We start from the raw sequence: 23,946 nt of genomic DNA on the forward strand, positions 1-23,946 counted from the left end.
CTCAGTGGGTGTCAATGCTGTGTTGTCCTCATAGTCTCAGTGATGGAGCTTCACACACATTCTTACCAGGTCCTCACCTGTGTCTGATGTGCACATATCCTGTGACGATGAAGGTGAGAGAGAAGGGCATCAGGGTTCTTGGGGCTCTGACCCTGCCTTACCTCCTTGTTGGCTCTAACTTGAATCCCACACAGTGCTCTCACCATGGTCAAAATTGATACTCTGCCCTGAATTAGGGCTTCACAATTTCCAGTCCCTCTGGCTTTTACAGAAGCTGAGGGACCCAATTCTTCCATTTGGGATGCTTTGCATTTTGTTCATTTCAGAGTATAACATATATTTTTAAACGTAACCCATGAAAAGGCTTTGGCGATAGCTATGTGGTTCAAGTTCTCACTACACATGAATTCTTGAGTGGAATCCATACTTCTAGATCTCCATTAGATGGATGGTGCAGACAATGTGGAGACAGTGTCATCAATGTGGAACACTCGCCAACCAGTATACTCATTGGTGAGATCAGGGGCCAGTGACACACTTTGTCTCAAAAATATGGTGTAGGCTGCTAGAGAAAAACTTTTCATATTAACATGTACAGACATATACTCATTCACACTTATTCAGGAAAACACTAACATACACAGTGAGAGAGAGAGAGAGAGAGAGAGAGAGAGAGAGAGAGAGAGAGAAACAATAAAAATTACAGCACATCACAGTGGAAAACAGAAATTTGAATATAAAAATTGACACTTCCAGGATTAGTTCAGACTATACTTGTAGAGAGAATCCTTGAGAGGGTTACAATGAGGCAGCCCAGACAGAGAGGAGTCTAGCCTCCTATGCCTCTCTGAACAGGCTCTTCAATTGCCTATATGTCTGAGATCCAGGCGCCCCCTGCTGGCCCTGATCACCCTGCAAGGAGGTTTATGTCTGAGTCCACAGTAAATAAGTACCAGTGTGACTCTGGTACAGTAATACATGGCTGTGTCCTCAGAGCTCAGACTGTTCATTTCCAGGTACAGCGTGTTCTTGGCGTTCTCCCTGGAGATGGTGAATCGGCCATTCACGGCATCGGCATACTTGATGTAACTACTATCACCACTAATGTATGCAACCCACGCCAGTCCCTTCCCTGGAGCCTGGTGAAACCAGTGCTTGTAACAGCTACTGATTGTGAATCCAGAGGCTGCACAAGAGTTTCAGGGACTTTCCAGGCTGCACTAAGCCTCCCCCAGACTCCACCAGTTGCATCTCACACTGGATACCTACAAACAGAGAATTCTGTTCAGAAAAGTGTCACAGAAGTCAAATTTTCTCTTTCTTATGTGTACACAGCACACAGTATCTTCCCTTTTATAATTACCTTTTAAAATAAAGACAAGGAAACACCAGCTGACCCTCAAGTCCATGGTGAGAGTTCTGTGTTCAGTGATAATCACTGAGTGGGAGGATTTGGAATCCAGTGCAGGGCTCTTCTGCCTGAGCTGCAGAGTCAGGACAGGGCTGGTTTTCATGAGCAAAGAGAAGCCTTATTTGCATATTGCCTGGCTATAGCAAGCACTGGAATTAGACCCAGGGAGGAAGGCAGGGCTCAGAGTATATATAAGACATCAAAGACATTGATGACAAATATAGATTTAGCCAGAGTTTTGTAATTCTGTATGGAACCTTCCTCCATTTAGTTATTGTTTGTGCAGGTGTTCAGAACATGCTGTGTTTCCACAGTGTTTATTATGTCTTCTTGGTGAAATTAAAAGCACCACACACAAGTGTGTTTCTGTCTAGGAGCTCAGTCTTTCTTACTGTCTGAGCTGGACACGGATTCTCCCATATGTGGATCTGGGACAGGGTCACACCTTCCTGGAGAGGATAGCAGAACTCCTTGCTTGTGATAGGAACACTTTGGAATTATCTGAATTTCACATATTTATGCAACAATGCTGTCATCAGGACATAAGAGGATTACAGATGAGAATTCCCTTGTCACTGCCTCTCTTCTGCCTTGTGGTTGCTATGGGGACATTCCTGTCTGCAGCAAACTCTCTTGTTCTGCAACCTGAATTTTTCTCTGTGATTACTTTAACCTCCAATTTCCCTTATCTTCTTCCATCCTTACATCAGGAAACACATAATTGTATCATGTTGTGTTAGGAAATTTTTCATCCCCTAATTAATATAATTAGCGTACTTTTAATTAATTTTTCGGGTGAGGTTGCTCTTATTTAACCAGTTCTCTTGTTTCCTTCCTATTCATTATCATTCTGTCACCACACAACACTTTGGCTTTCCCAGTCCAGCACTACCCTGCGCAAGTTCCCAGTGCCCCTCACTAAAGATGGCTTCCCTTCCTAGGGTTCCTGTTCTAGTTCCAAATTTTCCAAAACAGAAGCCGGCACACCTAACACACACAATGTAGGTTCTGTATATGACAGAAACAGGCAGTGTTCGTCCTTCCCAATCTTGGTTACATTGTTTGGCACATTGATTTCCAGTTCCATTCGTGTTCTTCCATGTCTCAGAGAACACTGAGGAAGAGGAGGCAGAAAGAATGTAAGAGGTGAGCATGAGGATGAGTGCTGTGACATTCTGTCTCCTGGACATGACCTGGGGCTCCCATTCATGGGCTCTTCATGCCTGTTGTTTTCCTTGTAATCTGTATCGAGAACAAAATATTAGTGTAGATTATTTCCAAGTCTTACCCCATAATGAGGGGCTGTCAGATTAGATAGTTTATAGAGATCCTCCATGCAGGAGCCTTCCCAGGATAAATGACTTTCCACACATCTTAGACAAGCTAGACAATGTGGTCAGTGTTTGGTCTGATATGCACACCTTGTGTGAGTACTATGGTGAGTGTGAAGCTCACCCAAGACTCAGTGACTATGACTGAACTTTCTATCTTACTTGAAACCTATACTGTCAACTATGAAACCCAACTGAGGCTGTGTCTTGAGTCTAGGGGAGCCCACTTTTTAGAGTCCCTAAATTATTTCAGAATCTGATCCTGGTGCCCACAGTAGTTAGTTCTTCCCTGTATGATACTTCCCATCTTGTTTGGGTCAGAGTACATCCTACATTTAAACATATGCGTCACAGCTGAAAATACTGTTTAATACTTGAACAATTTAAATATGACTATACACCATAGTTATAGAGAGATTTTCTGAAACTTTCCTGTGAAGTGGAGAGGCAGCCCAGATGTCCGGGGTCCAGCCCTTCCTGCTCTTGTGCTCTTGCTTAGGGGGATTGTCACGTCTCTTCTTTCTCACTGGCCCCTGATGGCCTAAGTACACATCCTGCTCATGTCTAGGCTCATACTAATATGTCCTCAGTGTGTATTGTTGATATAGTAAAACAGGGTTGTGTCATCAACTTTCAGACTGTACAGTATGAGCTATGGAGTGTTCTTGGAATTATCTCTGGATAAGGTCAGTTGGTTTTGACAGAGTTTACTTATTGTTTTCTGAACCCCAGTCTTAAGAAATGTGAGATCCACCTCAGACCCAGTGCATGTAGTAATCACTGAATATGAATCCAGATGGCACAGAGGGGAGTTGCTGTGGAATGTCTATGCTGTGAATGTGTTGCTCTGAATGGTGGGTTCCTGGCATGTGTGCTTGACCTACAGTATGGAGGGAATGAGGCATCTTCATGTTGGACATTACACCGCTGCTGCATGGTGGATATAGTTTTTTCTAGTTGAAAAAAAAACGAGAGAGAGAGAGAGAGAGAGATAGAGAGAGAGAGAGAGAGAGAGAGCTAGAGAGAGAGAGAGAGAGAGCTAGAGAGAGAGAGAGAGAGAGAGAGAGAGAGAGAGAGAGAGAGAGAAAGAGATTTCTAGTTATATGCTGCTAGATGGAAGCATAAACTCACTGCTTACCAAAGTCTGTTGGTTCCCAGAGCTGGAGGTAAACATACCACCACCATGTTGGGAAGCTGAGGTGGGCAAAGCATGCTGCAGTTCAAAGCAAATGATTCACAATAAGACAGATTCAGAATATATAAGCCTCTAAATAGTTTACAATATATGTAAAAATGTACCTTGTGGCTTGAAACAGATAAAAAAAATTACAGTTATAAAAAATAGATATTTTTAAAAATAAAGTCTTTAGATTGAAAGTAAAAATAATATGAAAAATAAGCCACATAAAGTCAGATATCACACAGAGAATCTGGATTGTCTTGTCTTTTATATTTTTAACCACAGATATACATTTGATTATAAAGACAGTTGAGTTAAACCAATATTTATATTTTAAAGGTATCTTGACTTCAAAATGTGGATTTACGGATATGTTGCATTGGAAAGGAGGCTCTTCTTTTGTTTCCACAGAAAGCAAAAGGCTATGTATTTTCTCCAGATTAAGATACATCAGATTTGACCAGCCAAGTCCCCCCTGAAAGGTCTCCAATGTCCCAGATGATCCAAAATCCAGAATGGTATCAAGGCAACTGGCTCAGACAATATAGCCCCATGGACTACCCCATAAGCCTAAAATTTTCTTTGTGTCTCCATAAGACACAACACCCTCACCCAGCAGGAAGTAGTATGAAGAACTATGCCCAAATTCCCAAATATACTAAGCTGGCTTAGGAGATGGAATTGGCACCCTCCTTTTCCTAAACCCAAGCATATTGCTAAAAGAAAAGTTTGAGAGCTTCTTCTGTCCCATATCAAAAGAGTCCTCTGGTGTGGGACAGAGCAAAACCAGTATTTTTATTTAAAACAGCTTGATTATTAATACAATCTCTTTCTAAAGAAGAAGAAAGTGATAGTTTAGATATGATAGGATGAAAGGGTAGATTATTGAACCCACTTTTAAAGAACAACTTGTTAAAATGGTTTACATTGGTATAGATTTTAGTTTATTGATACAAATTTAGAGTTGGTTTTGTTCTAATATATATATATATATATATGTTATATATTATATATATACATATTTCTACTCTTAGTTTAAGTTTTCATATCTAACTTATCTTGTATTGTAACTAAGGAAAATTATAGCTATCTAGACTTCAACTACATCAAAGATCTCACAAGGATATAATATTACCTGAGAAATGGGAGAAGGACCCAAGCAATTTTCAAGAGTCTGGAGGCATTATGTTTATGTAACACATTTAAATTGTAATAGAAAATTAGGAAATATAGATTCATAATTAGTCTTCTATGATAGTCATACTTACAGTCATTTTAGGTTTTCCAGATATACATAGATATAATTCAGTGGTAGGTAATCTTCAAATACTTCAAAGACCTACAGAATATGGCATTAAAATATTTTAAAAATTTAGACTTTCTGGACAGTGAGACATGTCTGCTCCTGGCAGCAGTGATTTACTTCAGAGAGGAGGATGGGCATCAAAGATACTCCATATGGAGTTTATCTTCTTCTTGACCAAAATAGCCATTTGGGCAAAAAACTGTTCTTGCCTGGACTGCTTGATCAACTGGACATGCAGGACCCATAAAGGTGATCACTGAACTTTGCTTGGCAAAATGGTCCATCAGATTCCTGCTTCGCAGAGGAATCCACCAGACAATCTCTAGGACACACAAAAAAAGTGACTGAGACACTAGACCTCTGGGCTGAAGACAGGTGCCCCAACTTTACAGAAGAACTTGGAGTGTCTGTCCAGGCTGCTAGCTGTCTCTGTCTACTCTTGCAAGACTCTCAAAAATTGCCTGGGTCCTTCTCCCATTTCTCTGGTAATATATCCTTCTGAGATCTTTGATGTAGTTGAAGGCTAGACAGCTATAATTTTCCTTAGTTACAATATAAGATAAGTTAGATATGAAACCTTAAACTTACAAATATAGGATACATAGAATAACTTCTTGAATTTTGCCAAATACAAATAGACTAGATATTACAAATCGACTAGAGATTATAACTATAATTCTTGCTTGATAATTGTTTTGCTATATGTAATTTTACTATGTGAAAGTTAAAACCTTCCTTTTTGAAAAAAAAGAGAAGTGGAAGTGCTGTGGGTTTTTCTCTATGCTGTGAATGTGTTGCCCTGATAGGTTAATAAATAAAATATTAATTAGCCAATAGCCAGACAGAAAGTATAGCTGGGACAATGAGAAAGGAGAATTCTGGGAACAGGAGGGCTGAGTCAGAAAGACATTGCCAGCCACCACAATCAGAAACAGCATGTAAGGATACCAGTAAGCCATGAGCCACATGGCAAGGTTTAGACTGATAGCAATGGGTTAATTTAAGATATAAGAAGAGATAGCAAGAAACCTGCTGTGGCCAGACAGTTTATAAGTAACATAAATCTCTGTGTTTACTTGAAGGATGCAAATGGAAAAGATTTTTCCAGACTGCTGGCAGGCTGGGACATCGGAAAACTTCAGCTACAGGGAGTTAGAAGGTCAGCCCAGGCTGCAACAATCCTCCCCAGATTCTACCAGCTGAACCTCTCAGTAGATAGCTGCAGATACCAAGGATTCTGATCAGGAAACTGCCATACATATCCACCTTCCCTCCTACTCATGTCCACTCACACCCCCAGAATCTCTTCTTTGTCATAAATTGCCCTTTATAAGAACAACAAGGAAAATCTAGCTCATCTCCAATTTCAGGGTGAGTGTTCTGTCTCCACTGTTTAATGAATGGGCAGATCTGGGAATCCAGGGTGCACTCCATTACCAGAGCTGAAGGATCAGGATTTGGCTGGTTTCCATGAGCAGACGGATTTCCTAGTTTCATATTTTCCTGTCTGTATGTGTTCTCTTGTCCTGGGCTCAAGGAAGCGTATGCTCAGTGCACATCTCACAATCATGGTGGACACTATATGAATGATGGAATTCAAGAAAACCTAACTTGCAATATGGTTGTACTCTATAAATATTCAACACTCAAGCATCCCAAGGCTCATTTATAACATTATGGCTCCTTATGTAACAGAGTTATGTGTTTGTAATTAAGTAAGGAAGCCAGGTTCTCAGGCAGGAATGTTTAAGGTTATATGTTGTGGCAGATTTGATTGCAATGTCAGTGCAAGACCACCAATAAACTTAAACATTGATTCAGAGGTCAATCAAATAGCTCGTGTATCTGGCATCCAGTGCACGGTCTTAGATCACGCCTGCTGCAAAGCCACTCCCTCACCACAGACCCTCACTGTCAGTCATGGGCCTTTCTGGCTACAGTCACTTTGAGGGAGTCTCTGGCCACAGCCCACCTGCCTGGCCTTAAACACTATAGGCCATGGGCCCTGAGGGAGTAGTCCACTGCCAGCAGGCTCTGTCATTAGGGTCACACTGTGTGCGTGTACACCTTGTGCCTAAGCCTGGCTGTGCACTGCCTGTGCCTTCTGCCCAGTTGTGCAGTGCAGTGAGAGACAGCAGTGGTCTCCTTGTACTGACAGCTGTCCACCACTACTCATGGCAGGTGGCCTGGGAGACTCCCTTACTGCATCCCAGCTCTATGGGCTTTTCCTACCCATTTCCTCAAGTCTACATTTCAGGAGGTCACTGCACCTCCCTGCACAAAGGAGCATCCTGCTCTCCTTGTCCACACAGCTGGCATCATTACAGCAGCTGGTACCGTGCACAGTTCTTCCTGTGCTCTCCTCATGAGCAGTTCCTTGTTTTTTGATGCTTTGGTGGACATTGGTAGGTTTCCTATGTTGCCTTGTTTGGTAGTTATCAAACCACTTTTTAAAGGATCAAATATGAATTCCCAAACTGATAATAACTATGATCCACATTATGTCAATCCCTGCGAAACTGGTTATCACTTCATTTAATTTTTCATTTTAAGCATCCATTGTGGAAACACAGAGTCTTAACTCTGTACCACAATATTGCTTCCTATTTTTAACATGGGAAATGCTTCTTTCCTTTTTGTAACCTAATTACCCCTTTTCAGTATTCTCAGGTGTCTCTCCAGATCTGCTGTTTTCTACAGACATATAAGGAAATGACCTTTTTGTAGTCACAACTCAATTAAAAGTTTAAGCTGGCATTGAGTGTGGAATGTGCTTTTCCCCTTCTCTAACCCCCAGCATGGTTGTTTAAGGGAAAATCCAAAGTCTCTGTCTCATTTCAGAAGAGCCATATTTTATTTCATTATATTAATGGTCATTTAGAATACTCACTAATTCTAAAATAAGCTTCTTCGAACTTCCTGTACATGATTTCAAGCTTGAGTTTGAAGTAGGTTAATATGATAAATCCACAAACTCTTTTTAAGGAGCATATGGAAATTTATTAAGATAAATTGAGGTAATACACCCAAGAATACAGAATGGAGTAGGGAGCTGGAGAGCATCCTCTGATCTGACTGGGAGAGAATCCACTTTGCAGGCAGCAGGGAGAAAGGACTCCTGACCTTTCCCCTTCCTTTTTATAAGTCACACACAACAGCAGGAAGCACCCCTACAGTCCTTCCAGGCCCTACAGTCCAAGGTCATGGGTGGAGCAAATACTGCTACATTTCCCCATTTTGTCTAAATAGGAAGGTTCTAGACCTAATGCAATCTATAAACAATAAGAATAATTATCAAGTATTGTCTAGGAAAAACAAAGGGTGATAACATAAACAAAAATGGGAGTACAACCAACAATAACACCATCAAACAAGAAACACATGGTAAATGTCCAGAAATGTCCAGATCATAGGTAGATGGCAATTTACTGAGATTACTCCATTAGGTCTCCTATCCTGAAGATTATAACTTTAGTATCTAAAATGTTCTTTGCTAAGGAACAAGAGGATTATAACTGTAACTATCTGGTCTTCAACCCCATCAAAGACCTGAGAAGGAACATAATATTACCTGTGAATACAGGAATTGCAAGCAAGCAATTTCCAAAATTCTTGCAAGAATAGACAGAGATCGCATCCTGGAGAGTCACCTAAAGTTTCTCAGCATTGTGGGGCCTCCAATTGTCTCCAGGCCTAGAATATCTTACAGAACATTTTCAGAAGCAGGGAACTTTGAAAAACCTTCTTACCTTGTCTTGGCAGATTTCAGTAGTTGTTTTTCCTTAGGTTCTGTTTGTCTGGAAAGTATGGTGTTCCTACTGTGAGCAGTGGAGGTTAGAATGATGGCTGCTGATGAGGCCATCACTTTTCAAGTCCATATCACCCGAGCTATGTGTTATCCTGATGACTCCAATCTCTGACCAGTGATAGATGTGAGTTCTACACGAGAGGAAAAATGAAACCATTCTCTTGGATGAGACATCAATGTACTAACCTTGAATAGGAGTACTGATGATTCAAACAAAATATTTATTAATCAAAATGGGGAATGTATTTCTGAAATATTAACATTTGAATCAAAGCCTCATTTATACTACACAAGAACTCTCACACTGAGTTAACTCCCAGCCCTGGAAGTGAACATTTCAAATGCTTTATATTTAATTATGTGTATATGCTTCTGTGTGTTGTAGTCTAAGGAAGGCCAAAAGGGCTCTCATTCCTGTGTATTTACAGGTGGACATGAAATGCCCAATGTGAGTATCAGGATCAATAATCCTTCCTAACACTGAGCTTCTTCTCCAGCACCCAGATGATCAATCATAACCTCATCTTCATGTTTGCTGCAGCTCTGTTCACAAAGTTCTGAATGTCAGGGAAGCTGGATGAACATGGAGGACATTATATAAATGACATCCAGAAAGCAAGGGAACAAAAGGACCTCTTATCAAGTTGAACTGCAAAAAACTGGTCTCAGGCAAAGTTGTATTGAGGGCAGTGTGACCTTGGCTTGAACATTATAGAGAGAAGCATAATTGGATCCATGGGAAGAATTATCCCAAATATTATGGATGAGTCATAACAGCAAATTTTATTTTTCAAAAAGGGAGTGAATAGATCTTACTAAGTATGCCCTGACACAATAAAGTTATGGTTGTTCAACTGTGGACATGCATTTGAAAACATCCTGTAAGACATGGTGACTACAGACAATTTCAACTTCATTTATGTATAATAAGGAGTAGTTCATGTTACTATAAATTCAGGCAGGAAAGAAATAAACCCAATGCCAAAACCTTGTTGGTGGTCCTAACTCACACTGTACTCCACTGAGATTTCTTGAAAACTCAAATCCATGTTTTCTATTTTATACCATAAGATTATGGAGACATTTAATTAGTATATCTAAACTTTCTAAATTGAAAAAAGTATTACATTATGGATTGTTACACCACTAGTTTCATAATTATGATGTGAATATAAGATTTACTAATTTTCTTGGGTCCTTAATTAGTTAGAATACTGTAGAAGTCTCAAAAATTTATAATTACCTGTATGTGTAAATAATGAATAATTTTATTAATCACTAAATCAGCTGATTAATAAGTGGGTTAATAAGTGGAAAAAGACCATAACAGATTTGAAGCTATAAGGCACTGTTAAATTTCATTTTCACATCTTCTGTGTCTGAATTAGCATCAGACACTTTATATGGGACCACTATCCTGACCAACTGAGAACTGGTGAGGTCCATCACTTATTTACATAAAATCTTTCACAGGATAACCTACCAATGTTTTGTAAAATAATAATTTATTTAGTTGGCACTTCTTACTGAGGTGATATTTACTCATCCGTCAAAATTAGGGAAAGGATGTAAGATGAATTGCTAAATAGTCATATTCATAAAATTCTTAGAGCTAGATATTGGGGGGAAACTGAGAGATCAGAGAAGGAGAAAGATGCCAGCCACATTCTTACTGCTAGGAATTCCTCAATTGAAGAGAGAACTACTTCCTGTATACCAAGCTTAAATGCCTTTCTGTACTTTGCCTTCTTCCTACCTCTCTGCCCAGCTCTATCACTTCCTGTTTGTTTGTACAGACCTCCAGAAATCTATGGTTATCTAGAGCTGTGAAAAAAAGGCATGTGCTACCAGTTCCCAGTGAGGTCTTGAACTCACCAAGGTGCAGATGAATCTCTGTCTCCTGAATGATAGCATTAAATGCAAGTGCTATAACTGCCTGACTTCTATGTTTAATAGAGTACCTGGCTTTTTCCTCTTATCCTCAGATAAGCTTTATTGGAGTGCACAAATAAAATATAATCCCAGAAGAACATCATTGGAATCCATGTACAGTCATTCTTATCACACTCAATCAAAGACACTTGTTATAAGAAACCGAAATAACTCTTGGTTATTGGAGTGAGGTAGTGTGTGCCAGGATTTGTACACATGTCATATGGGTATCACTTTTCTTTATGACTCTAGAAAAAATGATAGGGCATGCTCAAAAGGAGAAATTCCTAGAATATCTCCATTGGCTATTGGTACATCTGTCATACTTTTGAGGTGAATCCTTGTCTGGAATTATTTGATCAATCATTTCTTATGTCAATATGGACTACAGAAGGTCCTTTTGTATATGGTGTTAGAATCATGGTAGCACATAGAGCATGTTCTTGGTCAAAACTGAAATCATTGGAAATTAGAGCCTCTTGATGTTGGTTCTGTGTTATCCAACAACCTTGTTTAATAAAAGTTTTTACATGCTAATCATGTTTTCCTCTGAGCTATATAGGCTGTTCGTTGGCTTGACCCAAGATAACATGAAGATGGTCCTCTTATTTCATCATTGTGTAGAGTCCTTCAATTCACTGCTTTGTCCCATCATCTTAGAATCCTAATGATCTAGTAAACATGGTCTCAGGGTTTAGTCTTTGACTATTAGTGTGACTACAAGAGTTCCCAGAGAAGCATCAACTTCAGATGAGTACATTCTCTTTTTCTTTTGAAAGCCATCTCAAGTCGATGTTCCATTAACATGGAGCCCACAGTCAACACTGCCTCTCTAATGACACCTCTCTAGCTAATAACAATGAGACACCATGCTCTTCCAATCAACATCATTAGAAAGTGCCAGAGTAATAACTCTGGGAGCCTTTGTAGGCAGCAAAAGCACCAACAACTCACAAACTGAAAATCATAGAACTCAGTTTCCTATGGGAAGGGCAGAAGAGAGATGGAACCAGAACTGGAGCTGACACCAGCTGGGATGTGCACACTGGTGACTAAGAATTGTGAAGGTTGAGGACTCACAAATGTGACTACAAAGGAAGTATTACTTGGAACTTTGGGTCCAAACTGTTTTCCAAAGTTTACTTATTTATTTATAGAATTTTAAAAATTTTACATGCTGCCCACTATTTCCCCTCCTTTTGCTTCTCTCTCTCCTACCCCACCTCTCCTCATCCCACACTCCACTCACTCCTCCTAGTGGGTAATGCCTTCTTTAGATATTCAACACAGGCTGGCCTACCATGTAGGGCCTGACCCAAGCCCCTCCCCTGTATCAATGCTGAATAACGAGTGGCAAAATAGAGAATGGGCTCTGAAAAAGCCAGTTCATCTACTCTGGATGAGTACTAGTCCCATTGCCAGGGGAGCCACAAACACTTCAAGATACAAAACTGTCACCCTCATTCAGAGGGCCTACTGTGGTCCCATGCAGGCTCCTCAGCTGTCAGTGAAGTGTCCATGGAGCACCACTAGCTTTATTCTGCAGTGTCTGTGGTTTTTCCCATCATGGTCTTGTCTCCCCTTGCTTCTATAATCCCTCTCCCTCTCTTGACTGAACTCCAGGAGTTTGGCCAATTGCTTGACTGTGGGTCTCTACATCTGCTTCCATTAGTCACTGGATGTAGGTTCTATGATGACAATTAGGGTAGCCTCTGATCTGAGTACAGGGGAAGGCTAGTTCAAGTACCCATTCCACAATTGCTATGAGTCTTACCTGGGGAAATGCTTGTGGGTTCCTGGGGATTTTCCTAGCAGCAGATTTTTACCTAACCCCATCATGGCTCACTCTGTCAAGATCTCTCTCATTTCTCTCCCTCTCTCTTCCTCATTGAACTCTGCCATCTCTAACCCTCATGTCCCTACCCCACATCTCCTCCATTCCACTCCCCTTCACAGGTTAACCAAGAGATCTTAAAACTTTCCCATTCCTGAGGTGATCCATGTGCATCCTTTTCAGATTCCTCCTTTTTACCTAGCTTCTCTGGGATGGTGGGTTGTAGCCTGTTCATCCTTTGCTTTATATCTAATATTCTCTTATGAGTGAATACATACCATGTTTGTCTTTCTGGGTCTGGGTTACCTCACTCAGGATGATTTTTTCTAGTTCTATTTACCTACACAATTCATGATGACATTGTTTTGTATCTCTGTGTAATACTCCATTGTATAAATGTACTACATTTACTTTATCCATTCTTCAGTTGAGAGGCATCTAGGCTGGAGAGATGTCTCAGAGTATGAGAGCACCAACTGCTCTTCCAGAGGTCCTGAGTTCAGTTCCCAGCAACCACATGGTTACTCACAACCACCTGGAATGAGATCTGGTGCCCTCTTCTGGCCTACAGGCATACATGCAGGCAGAAAACTGTATACAAAATATGCATATCTTTAAAGAAATCAAACCTTATCCAGAGGGCCTGATCCAGTTGGGGGCTCCACAGCTTTTGGGTCATAATTCATGTGTTTCCATTAGTTTGGCTATTTGTCTCTGTGCTTTTCTGATCTTGGTCTCAACAATTCGTACTCTTACAGTCCCTCCTCTTTCTCAACAGTTGGAGTTCTGGAGCTCATCTCAGGGCCTGGCAGAGGATCTCTGAATCAACTTCCATCAGTTATTGGATGAGAGTTCCAGCACGACCATTAGGGTGTATGGCAATCTGATCACCAGATTAGGTCAGTGCTGAGAGAGGACCCTGACGACCCAAGATCCAGATGAGCCAGCTCTCTTGGTTCCTGGACCCTGGATGCTGGAGGTAGACCAAGCATAGTTCTCCAGAGAACACCGCCGGGATGCGCCACACCTTTCCCAGACCCTGTTACCTATCTCTTCATGTATAAGTTACCCCACAAAATAAACCTCCTTTTTAACCACATGGATTGACCTTACTAATTTCATCAATATCTGGTGCCCAACATGGGGCAGATAGGCATAATAGTTTGAAATAAGATTTATGAATTTTACGATATTCCTACTGTGTGCAGTGGAGGTTAGAATGATAGCTGCTGATGAGGCCATCATTTTTCAAGTCCATATCCCCAGAGCTATGTGTTAATCTGATGACTCCAATCTCTGAAAAGTGATAGAAGAGAGTTCTTCTCCAGAGGAAAAATGAAACTGTTCTCTTGGATGAGACATCAGGTGTCCTAACATTTCATAGGAGTACTGATGATTCAAACAATATTTATTAATCAAAATGAGGACTGTATATCTGCAATATTAACATTTGAATCAATGCCCCATTTGTACTGCACAAGAACTCTCACACTGAGTTAACTCCCAGCACTTGAGTGAATATTTCAAATGCTTTATGTTTAATTATGTATATGTGCTTCTGTGTGTTGTAGTCTAAGGAAGGCCAAAGGGGGCTCTCAGTCCTGTGTATTTACAGGTGAACATGAGGTGCCCAATATGAGTGTCAGCAACAATAATGCTTCCTAAGACTCAGCTGCTTCTCCAGCACCTGGATGATCAATCATAACCTCACCTTCATGATTGCTGCAGCTCTGTTCACAAAGTGCTGAATACCAGGCAAGCTGGATGAACATGGAGGGCATTTTATAAATGACAGCCAGAAAGCAAGATAACAAAAGAAACTCTAACCAAAAAAATTGGTCTCAGGCAAAGTTGTACTGAGGGCTGGTGACAATGGCTTGAACTTTATAGATAGAAGCATAATTGGATCCGTGGGAAGAATTATCCCAAATATTATGGATAATTCATAACAACAAATTTTGTTTTTCCAAAATGAAGAGAATAGATCTAAATATGCCCAGAAACTATAAAGTTATGGTCATTCAACCGTGGACATGCATTTGAAAACATCATGTAAGACAGGGTGATTACTGACAACTTCAATTTCAATTAAATAAAATAAGAAGTAGTTCACGTTATTATAAATGCAACAGGAAAAGGATGAACCCATTACCAAAACCTTGTTGGTTGTCCTAGCTCACACAGTGCACTACTGAGAATTCTTGATTAAATATCAACTCAAATCCATGTTATTTATTTTATACCATTACATTATTGAGACATTTACTTACTATATGTAAACTTTCCAAAATGCAATAAAAGTATTATATTATTGTTTGTCACACAATGTGTTTCATAATAATAATGTGAATCTATGATTTACTAAATTTCTGGGGTCCTTTAATTAATTAGAATAATGGATAATTCTCAAAAATTTATGATTTGTCAATGTGTAAATAAAGAATAAGTTTATAAATCACCCAAACAACTGATAAATAAGAATGCTAATAATCGGATTTTACATGGAAAAAGACCATAACATATTTGAAGCTACAAGGCACTGTTAAATTTCATTTTTACATCTTCTGTGTCTGAATTAGCATCAGGCACTTTATCTAGGACCACTATCCTGACCAACTGAGAACTGGTGCGGTCTATCAAGTATTTACATAAAATATTTCACACAATAACCTAGCCATGTTTTGTAAAATAATAATTTATTTAGTTGGCACTTTTACTGAGATGATATTTGCTCATCTGTCAAAATTAAGGAAAGGATGTAAGATGAATTGCTAAATGGTCTTATTAATAAAAATCCAAGAGCCAGATATTGGGAGGAAAGTTGAGAAATCAGAGAAGGAGAAAGAAAGCCAGCCAAGTTCTTACTGCTAAGTAATCCTCAATCAAAGAGATAACTACTTTCTTTATACCAAGCCTACAGACCTTTCTGTAGCTTTGCCTTCTTCCTAGCTCTTTCTGCCCAGCTCTATCACTTCCTGGCTGTCTGTACAGACCTCCAGACCTCTATGGTTAACTAGTGTAGTGAATAAAGGCATGTGCTGTAACTGCCTGACTTGTATGTTTAATATTGTGCCTGGGTTTTTCCACTGAATATCAGAGCTTTATGGCAGCACAAATTAAATATCACCCCTGAAGAATATCATAGGAATCAATGTCATATGTCATTCTTATCAAATTCTATCAAAGAAACATGGTATAAGAAAACTAACTAACTCTTGTATTTTGGGGTGAGGTAGTGTGTGCCAGATTTTTGCATACATGATTTATGAATGTCCCTTTTCTTTATGATTCTAGAAAAAATGAGAGGGCATGCTCAAGAGGAGAAATTCCCAGAACATCTCCATAGACTATTAGTACATCTGTCATACTTTTGAGGTGAATCCTTGTCTGGAATTATTTGATCAATCATTTCTTATGTCAATATGGACTGCAGAAGGTCATTTTGTACATGGTGTTAGAATCTTTGTAGCACATAGTACATGTTCTTGGTCAAAACTGAAATCACCTAGAAATTAGAGCCTCTTGATGTCGGTTCTGTGTTATCCAAAACCTTGTTTAAGAAAAGTTTTTACATGCTAATCATGTTTCCCCATGAGCTATTTAGGCTGCTTCTGGCTTGACCCAAAATAACATGAAGATGGCCCTCTTTTTTCAGTACTTTGCTGCTTTGTCTCCTTATCTTAGAATTCTAATGATCTAGTCAACTTGGTGTCAGGGTTTAATCTTTGACTATTAGTGTGACTACAAGAGTTTCCAGAGAAGCATCATCTTCAGATGATGACATTCTCTTTTTCTTTTTAAAGCTGCCTCAAGTTGATGTTCCATTAACATGGAGCCCACAGTCAACACTGCCTCTCTGAATGACACCTCTCTAGCTCACACATGTGACACCATGCTCTTCCAGTCAGCATCTGAGGAATTGCAAGAAACCAACTCTGGGAGACTTGGTAGGCAGCAAAAGCACCAACAATTCATAAACTGAAAATCATAGAACTCAGTTTCCTATGGGAAGGGTAGAAGAGAGATGGAACCACAACAGAAGCTGACACCAGCTAGGATTTGCACACTGGTGACTAAGAATTGTGAAGGTTGAGGACACACAAATGTGACTACAGAGGAACCATTGCTTGGGACTCTGAGTCCAACTATTTTTTAAGATTTACTCATTTATTTAAAGACTTTTAAAATTTTTATATGATGCCCAATGCTCCCTCTCCTTCCCTTCCTCACTCTCCCACAGCACTTCTCCCTATCCCAACTCCACTCACTCCTTCTAGTGGGTAACGCCTCCCTTAGGTGTTCAACACAGGCTCTCTACCAAGTGGGGCAGGCCCAAGCCCCTCTCCTGCATCAATGCTGAATAAGGCATGGCAACATAGGGAATGGGCTCTGAAAGTGCCAGTTCATGTACTGTGGATGAGTCCTGGTCCAGTTGCCAGGGGACCCAAAAACATTTCATGCCTCAAAACTGTCACCCTCAATCAGAGGGCCTACTGTGGTCCAGTGCAGGCTCCCCAGCTGTAAGTCCAGTGTCTGTGAGCTCCCACTATCTTGGGCCAGCCATCTCTGTGGTTTTTTCCCATTATGATCCTGACCCCCCTTGCTCCTATAATACCTCCTCCCTCTCTTCAACTGAACTCCAGGAACTTGGCCAAGTGCTTGGCTGTGGGTCTCTGCATCTTCTTCCATCAGTCACTGGGTATAGGTAATATGATGACGATTAGTGTAGCCCCTGATCTGAGTTCAGGGGAAGGCTAGTTCAAGTACCCTCTCCATCATTGCTATGAGTCTTAGCTAGGGACATCCTTGAGGTTTCCTGGGGATTCTTTAGCAGCAGAATACACCCTAGCCCCATAATGGCTCACTCTTTCAATATTTCTCTCATTTCTCTCCCTCTCTCTTCCTCCTTGAACTCTGCCATCTCTAATCCTCATGTTCCCACCCTATCTCCTCCCCTCCATACCCCTTTACAGGTTACCCAAGAGATCATAAACCTTTCCCATTCTGGGCCTCATCCATGTGTGTCCATTTCAGTATCATCTTCTTTACCTAGCTTCTGTGGGACTTTGGGTTGTAGCCTGTTTATCCTTTGTCTTGTATCTCATATTCACTTATGAGTGAGTACATCCTGTGTTTGTCTTTCTATGTCTGGGCTACCTCACTCAGGATGATTTTTTTTGTGCTGTCCATTGACCTACAAATTTCATGATGTCTATGTTTTGTACCTTTCCATTTTACTACACTACATTTTCTTTATCGATTCTTCAGTTGAGGTGTCTAGGCTGGAGAGATGTCTCAGAGGATAAGAGCATTGACTGCTCTTCCAAAGGTCCTGAGTTCAGTTCCCAGCAACCACATAGTGACTCACAACCAACTAGATTGAGATCTGGTGCCCTCTTCTGGCCTTCAGGCATACATGCATGCTGAAGACAGTATACAAAAGAAACATATCTTTCAAAAAAAATCAAAAACTCTCTGAGATACCATCTTATGCCTGTCAGAATGGCTAAGATCAAAACGCTGATGAAAGCTTGTGTTGAGGAGGATGTGGTTAAAGGAGAACTCTCCTCCACTGCTGGTGAGAGTGTAATCTTATCAGCCACTCTGGGAATCAGTAGAGCAGTGTCTCAGGAAACCGGAAATCAACCTCCCTCCAGATCCAGCAATATCTCTTGTCATATTCTCAAAATATGCTCAACCACACCACAAGGACCTTTTCTCAACTATATGTTCATAGCAGCCCTATTCATGATAGCAAACTAATACCAAGATGAACATTTTTGAAAGTAGATTTTTTTCACAAATGATAACCAATATACTCTTTTAAGTTCTTTTAATTTAGAAGAAGAAAATAATGAATATTCCAGTTTCAAATCTACTGTTGGAAAATGACAATATTTCTGGGAAGCTGCAGTTTCTCCATTATATGTTCATAAACAAAAGTGGACAAATTACAAATTACTAAAAATTCCCAAGCTTCCTCAGTGGACTTAAAGTCAATAAGTGTCATAATTCAGACTCTTTTTGAAATATCAATTGATACACATACACACACATACACACACACACACACACACACACAAGCACACACACATACACAATCACACACACCACACACACACATCAAATATATAAAATGAGGTGCCATTCTCTCTGGTAATCAGAAGCAATTGAATGGTTTAGAAGATGTGTGGGGAAAATTTTTGTGTTAATGTGAGCAGACATAGAAGGTTGAACAGACTGTGACAGTTGACAGGGGCCTCTAGAGGACATCCTTGGCTTGAAGAGGAAACCACAAGTTCTGCCACTAAAACTGATGCTCATTCAGCATAGACCAGAACTTAATAGCTTCTGAAGTGAACCTTTCTGGTGGTCCTCAGGTGTCCCGGTGGTCATTGGTGCCCCCTAATTGTATCAAAGGTCTCCATAGGGAAGTTTTTGTGCAGGCTCACACTTGAGTTCCCTCACTGTGTATACGGTACAGTAATACATGGCTGTGTCCTCAGTTTGCAGATTGTTCAGTTTTAAGAACACCTGGCCCTTGGATGTGTCTCTGCTAATGCTGAGTCTGGATTTGAGAGCTGAATTATAATCTGTGCTTCCAGTATACCCTATTACTCCCACCCACTCCAGTCTTTTTCCTGGTGGCTGTCAGACCCAGTGTACACCATTGTTGGTTAATGAGAAACCAGAGACAGTGCAGGTGAGAGACACGGTCTGTGAGGGCTGCACCACACCAGGTCCTGACTCCTTCAGCTGCTCCTGGGACAGAGAACCTGGGGACAAACAACATCACCATCAGCCTTACATCCCATAGATGACATCCTGGTCCCTCTTCTGAAAGACTGACACACTTACACCTTGGAAAGGTCACCAGGCAGAGGAGCAGCACCAGGACAGCCATGCTCTGCTGGAGGTTCTGTTGAGAAGGAGGTGGGGCTCCTCAGCTAGGCCTGGGCTTTCAGCTTGAGCCTGAGGGCTGCTTTGCATTGTGAAGGGTTTCTGAGAGGATAAAAGAGAGCACAAAAAATGGATTCCAGTTTCTCTTCCAGGTGTCTGAGATATGCCTTGTGGTTCTTAGAGGAACTTGAAATGAAAACTCAGGAAAGCTTTCAAGTATCATCTGGATTTCAAAATCTTTGTTGTTGTTGTTGTTTCTGATTTTTGAGACTTGGTTTCTCTGTGCAATTTTGGTGCCTGTCCTGGATCTCACTCTGTAGACCAGGCTGGCCCTGAACTCACAGAAATTAGCCTGCCTCTGCCTCCTGATTGCTGGGATAAAGATGAGTGCCACCACAGCCTGGCATGGAATTCTAATTCTTGATGAATAAGAAATTACATGATTTGCCCTATGCAAGCTTTGGTAGCAAAGTACTGAATCCACATACATTGTGGACTGCATGCAAAGAGAAGATGTTACCACATTTTTTATGCATCTGTGTATTCCAGTAAATTCAAGCAGAGTGTGGAAATTTAGAATGATACCAAATCCAGATTAAGGAACTACTATAAATCTTTTCTCTTTATGTTAGTGGAGTCAATCTATTCTTACCCACCTAGAAAATCCACTTGTGAGGAAACAATTCACAAATATTTAGTGCATGTGATTATAAATGTTTATCTGAGAGAAGACTGGTATTGACTTTTCTGCAATGTCAGTGGGCACACAGTATTTACTTGGCCATTGAGCAAGAAGATTACTGGAGACTAGTTCCACTACCTCCTGATATTTGTCTGTCTGCCTGTCTGTCTGTTCCTTTATTTACATGTACTTTTACATCTCTCTTCTTGTCTCTTTTGAGCTTGTAAAACATAACAAATCCTAAACATGATTATTTCATTGGAGAGGGAGGGTTGGGAAGTCTGGTGTTTACAACACCTCAAAAAAAGGACTGCATGCAACCTGTTTTGAGGGTTATGTTAAGATCACCACAGAGAACAAGGGCTTGCAGGGCTCTTCTCCATGACTTGGTAATGTAAATCACCAGAGAAGGCAGAGGACAGCTCACAATAACCTTGAGAAATTCCCAGAGACCCTCCATCATTTATTTATGGAAAATCCTTTCACAGGAAAATCTATCCATGTTTTGTAAAAGAGTTATATACATTTATTTAGTTGACACTTCTCACTAAGGTGATATTTACTCATCTGACAGAATCAGGGAAAGAATATCATAGGAATCCCAGTCATATGCCATTTTTGCCACATACTAGAAAAAGCACATGCTATAAGAACCCTAAATCCTGAATTTTGGAGTGAGATAGTCTGTGCCAGATTTTTGACTCATGTCACCTGGGTATCCCTTTTCTTTATGACTCTAGAAATAACTAGAAGGAATGCTCAAGAGGAGAAATCATAAGGACAACTCCATAGGTTATTGGTACATTTGTCATACTTTAGAGGTGAATCCTTGTCTTCAATTATTTGAACATTCATTTTCTTATGTCAGTGTGGACTACAGAAGGTCCTCTTGCACATGGTATTAGAATCTCAGCTGGACATCCTAAAAGTTCTTGGTCAAAACTAAAATCAGTGGAAATTAGAGACACTCGTTGATTCTATTTTATCCAAAGTCCTTGTTTAAAAGATTTACCCTGCTAATACCCATGAGCTATTTAGGCTGCTCCTTGGCTTGACTCAAGATAACATAACAATGGTCCTTTTCCTTCATTATTGTGATTAGTAATTCAATTCACTGTTATATGTCCTTATCACAGAATTCTAATGATCTAGTCATCCTGGTCTCAAATCTTAATCTTTGACTATTAGTGTCACTGCAGGAGTTTTCAGAGAAGTCTCAGCCTCAGAGGAGCACAGTCTCTTTTTCCATTTAAAGCTGCCTCAAGTGATGATCCATTAACATGGAGCCCACAGCTAACACTGCTTCTCTGAATGACACTTCTCTAGCTCACAATGAGACACAAGGCTCTTCCAGTCAGCAGCAACAGAGAGTGCCAGAGGAGTAATTCTGTGACCCTTTGAAGGCAACAAAAGCTCCAACAATTCACAAACTGAATATCATAGAACTCAGTTGCCTATGGGAAGCGAAGAAGAGAAATGGAATCAGAACTGGAGCTGACATTAGCTGGGATGTGCAAAAAGGTGGCTAAGAACTTTGAATGTTGAAGACATACAAATGTGACTACAGAAGAACCATTACTTTGATCGTGGAGTGCAAATAAGTTTTACCAGATGAAAATGTTTAAAAATAGATTTTTTTTCACAAATGATAACCTATTATACTCTTTTAAGTTCTCTTGCTTTAGAAGAAGGGAATAATGGATATTTCAGTTTCAATTCTACCTTTGCAAAATGCCAATATTTCTGGGACTTGCAGTTTATCTGTCACATGTTCAAAAAAAGGGGGGTTAAATTACAAAGTACTCCATTTCCCAAGTTCTCTCAGTGAACTTGAAGTAAACAAATGTCACAATATAAGACTCAAATTTGAAATATCTGTTGATTGACACAGACATTTGCATGTATGAAATTAGGTGTTATTCTATGTGGTAATCAGAAGCAATTGGATAGCTTAACGGGTGGGTGAGAAAAATCTAATGTGAGTAAACATAGAAGTTGAACAGATTATGACAGTTCAGAGGGGCCTCTAGAGGACATCCTGGACTTGAAGAGGAAACCAGAAGTTCTGACATTAAAATTCATGCTCATTCAGTACAGTCTAGAATTTCTTAGGTTCTGAAACCAACTTCACTGGTGGTCCTCAGGAGTCTCTGCTGCCTGGTCCTTATTGCCTCCTGATGGTGCTGGGGGTTTCTGTAGGGAGGTTTCTATGCAGGCTCACACTGGAGTTCCCTCACTGTGTCTCTGGCACAGTAATACATGGCTGTGTCCTCAGTTTGCAGATTGTTCAGTTTTAAGAAATCTTGGCTCTTGGCGGTGTCCCTGCTGATGCTGACTCAGTATTTGAGAGCTGAATTATAATCTGTATCTCCACCACTCCAGATTGCTCCCATCCACTCCAGACCCTTTGCTGGAGGCTGGCAGACCCATTGTACACCATTGCTGGTTAATGAGAACCAGGATACAGTGCAGGTGAGAGACAAGTTCTGTGAGGGCTGCAGCCGGCCAGGTCCTGACTCTTTCAGCTGCACCTGGGACGGGGCACCTGGGGACAAACAACATCACCATCAGTCTTACATTCCGTAGATGACATGCCTGGTACATCTCCTGAAACCCTGACATACTTACAGCTTGGAAAGGTCTCCAAGCAGAGGAGCAGCACCAGGATAGCCATGCTCTGCTGGAGGCTCTGTTGAGAAGGAGGTGGGGCTCCTCAGCTAGGCCTGGGCTTTCAGCCTGAGCCTGAGGGCTGCTTTGCATTGGGAGGGGTTCCTGAGAGGATAAAAGAGAGCACAGAAAAAGGATTCCAGTTTTTCTTGCAGGTGTCTGAGATTTGCCTTGTGCTGCTTAGAGGAACTGGAAATGAAAACAGCAAAATTTTCGAGTATCATCTGGATTTCTAAATCTTTGTTGTTGTTGTTGTTTCTGTTTTTTGAGACTGGGTTTCTCTGTGCAATTTTGGTGCCTGTCCTGGATCTCACTCTGTAGACAGGCTGGCCTTGAACTCACAGAGATCAGCCTGGCTCTGCCTCCTGATTGCTGGGATAAAGATGAGTGCCACCACAGCCTGGCCTGGATTTCTAATTCTTGATGAATAGGAAATTGCATGCTTTGCCCTGTGCAAGATTTGGTTGCAAAGTACTGAGTTCACATACATTGTGGACTCTGTGCAAACAGAAGGTGTTACCACATTCTTTATGCAACTGTGTATTCCAGTAAATTCAAGCAGAGTGTGGAAATTTAGAATGATACCAAATCCAGATTAAGGAACTACTATAAATCTTTTCTCTTCATGTTAGTGGAGTCAATCTATTCTTACCCACCTAGAAAATCCACTTGTGAGGAAATAATTCACAAACATTTAGTGCATGTGATTATAAATGGTATTGACTTTGCTGCAATATCAGTGGGCACACAGTATTTACTTGCCCATTGAGCGACAAGATAGCTGGAGACTAGTTCCACTACAACCTGATTTTTGTCTGTCTGCCTGTCTGTCTGTTCATTTATCTACAAGTACTTTTACATCTCTCTTCTTGTCTCTTTTCAGCTTGTAAAACAT

At 40.6% G+C, this 23,946-nt stretch overlaps 2 pseudogenes; both read right to left on the reverse strand.

Moving 5' to 3' along the window:
- Positions 1 to 19,216: 19,216 nt before the first annotated feature.
- Positions 19,217 to 19,706, reverse strand: LOC118575069 (annotated as a pseudogene).
- Positions 19,707 to 22,591: 2,885 nt separating this feature from the next.
- Positions 22,592 to 23,058, reverse strand: LOC118575070 (annotated as a pseudogene).
- Between the last annotated feature and the right edge of the window lie 888 nt (positions 23,059 to 23,946).

Source organism: Onychomys torridus, unplaced genomic scaffold (assembly GCF_903995425.1).
Source record: "Onychomys torridus unplaced genomic scaffold, mOncTor1.1, whole genome shotgun sequence".
Taxonomy (NCBI): Eukaryota; Metazoa; Chordata; class Mammalia; order Rodentia; family Cricetidae; genus Onychomys; species Onychomys torridus.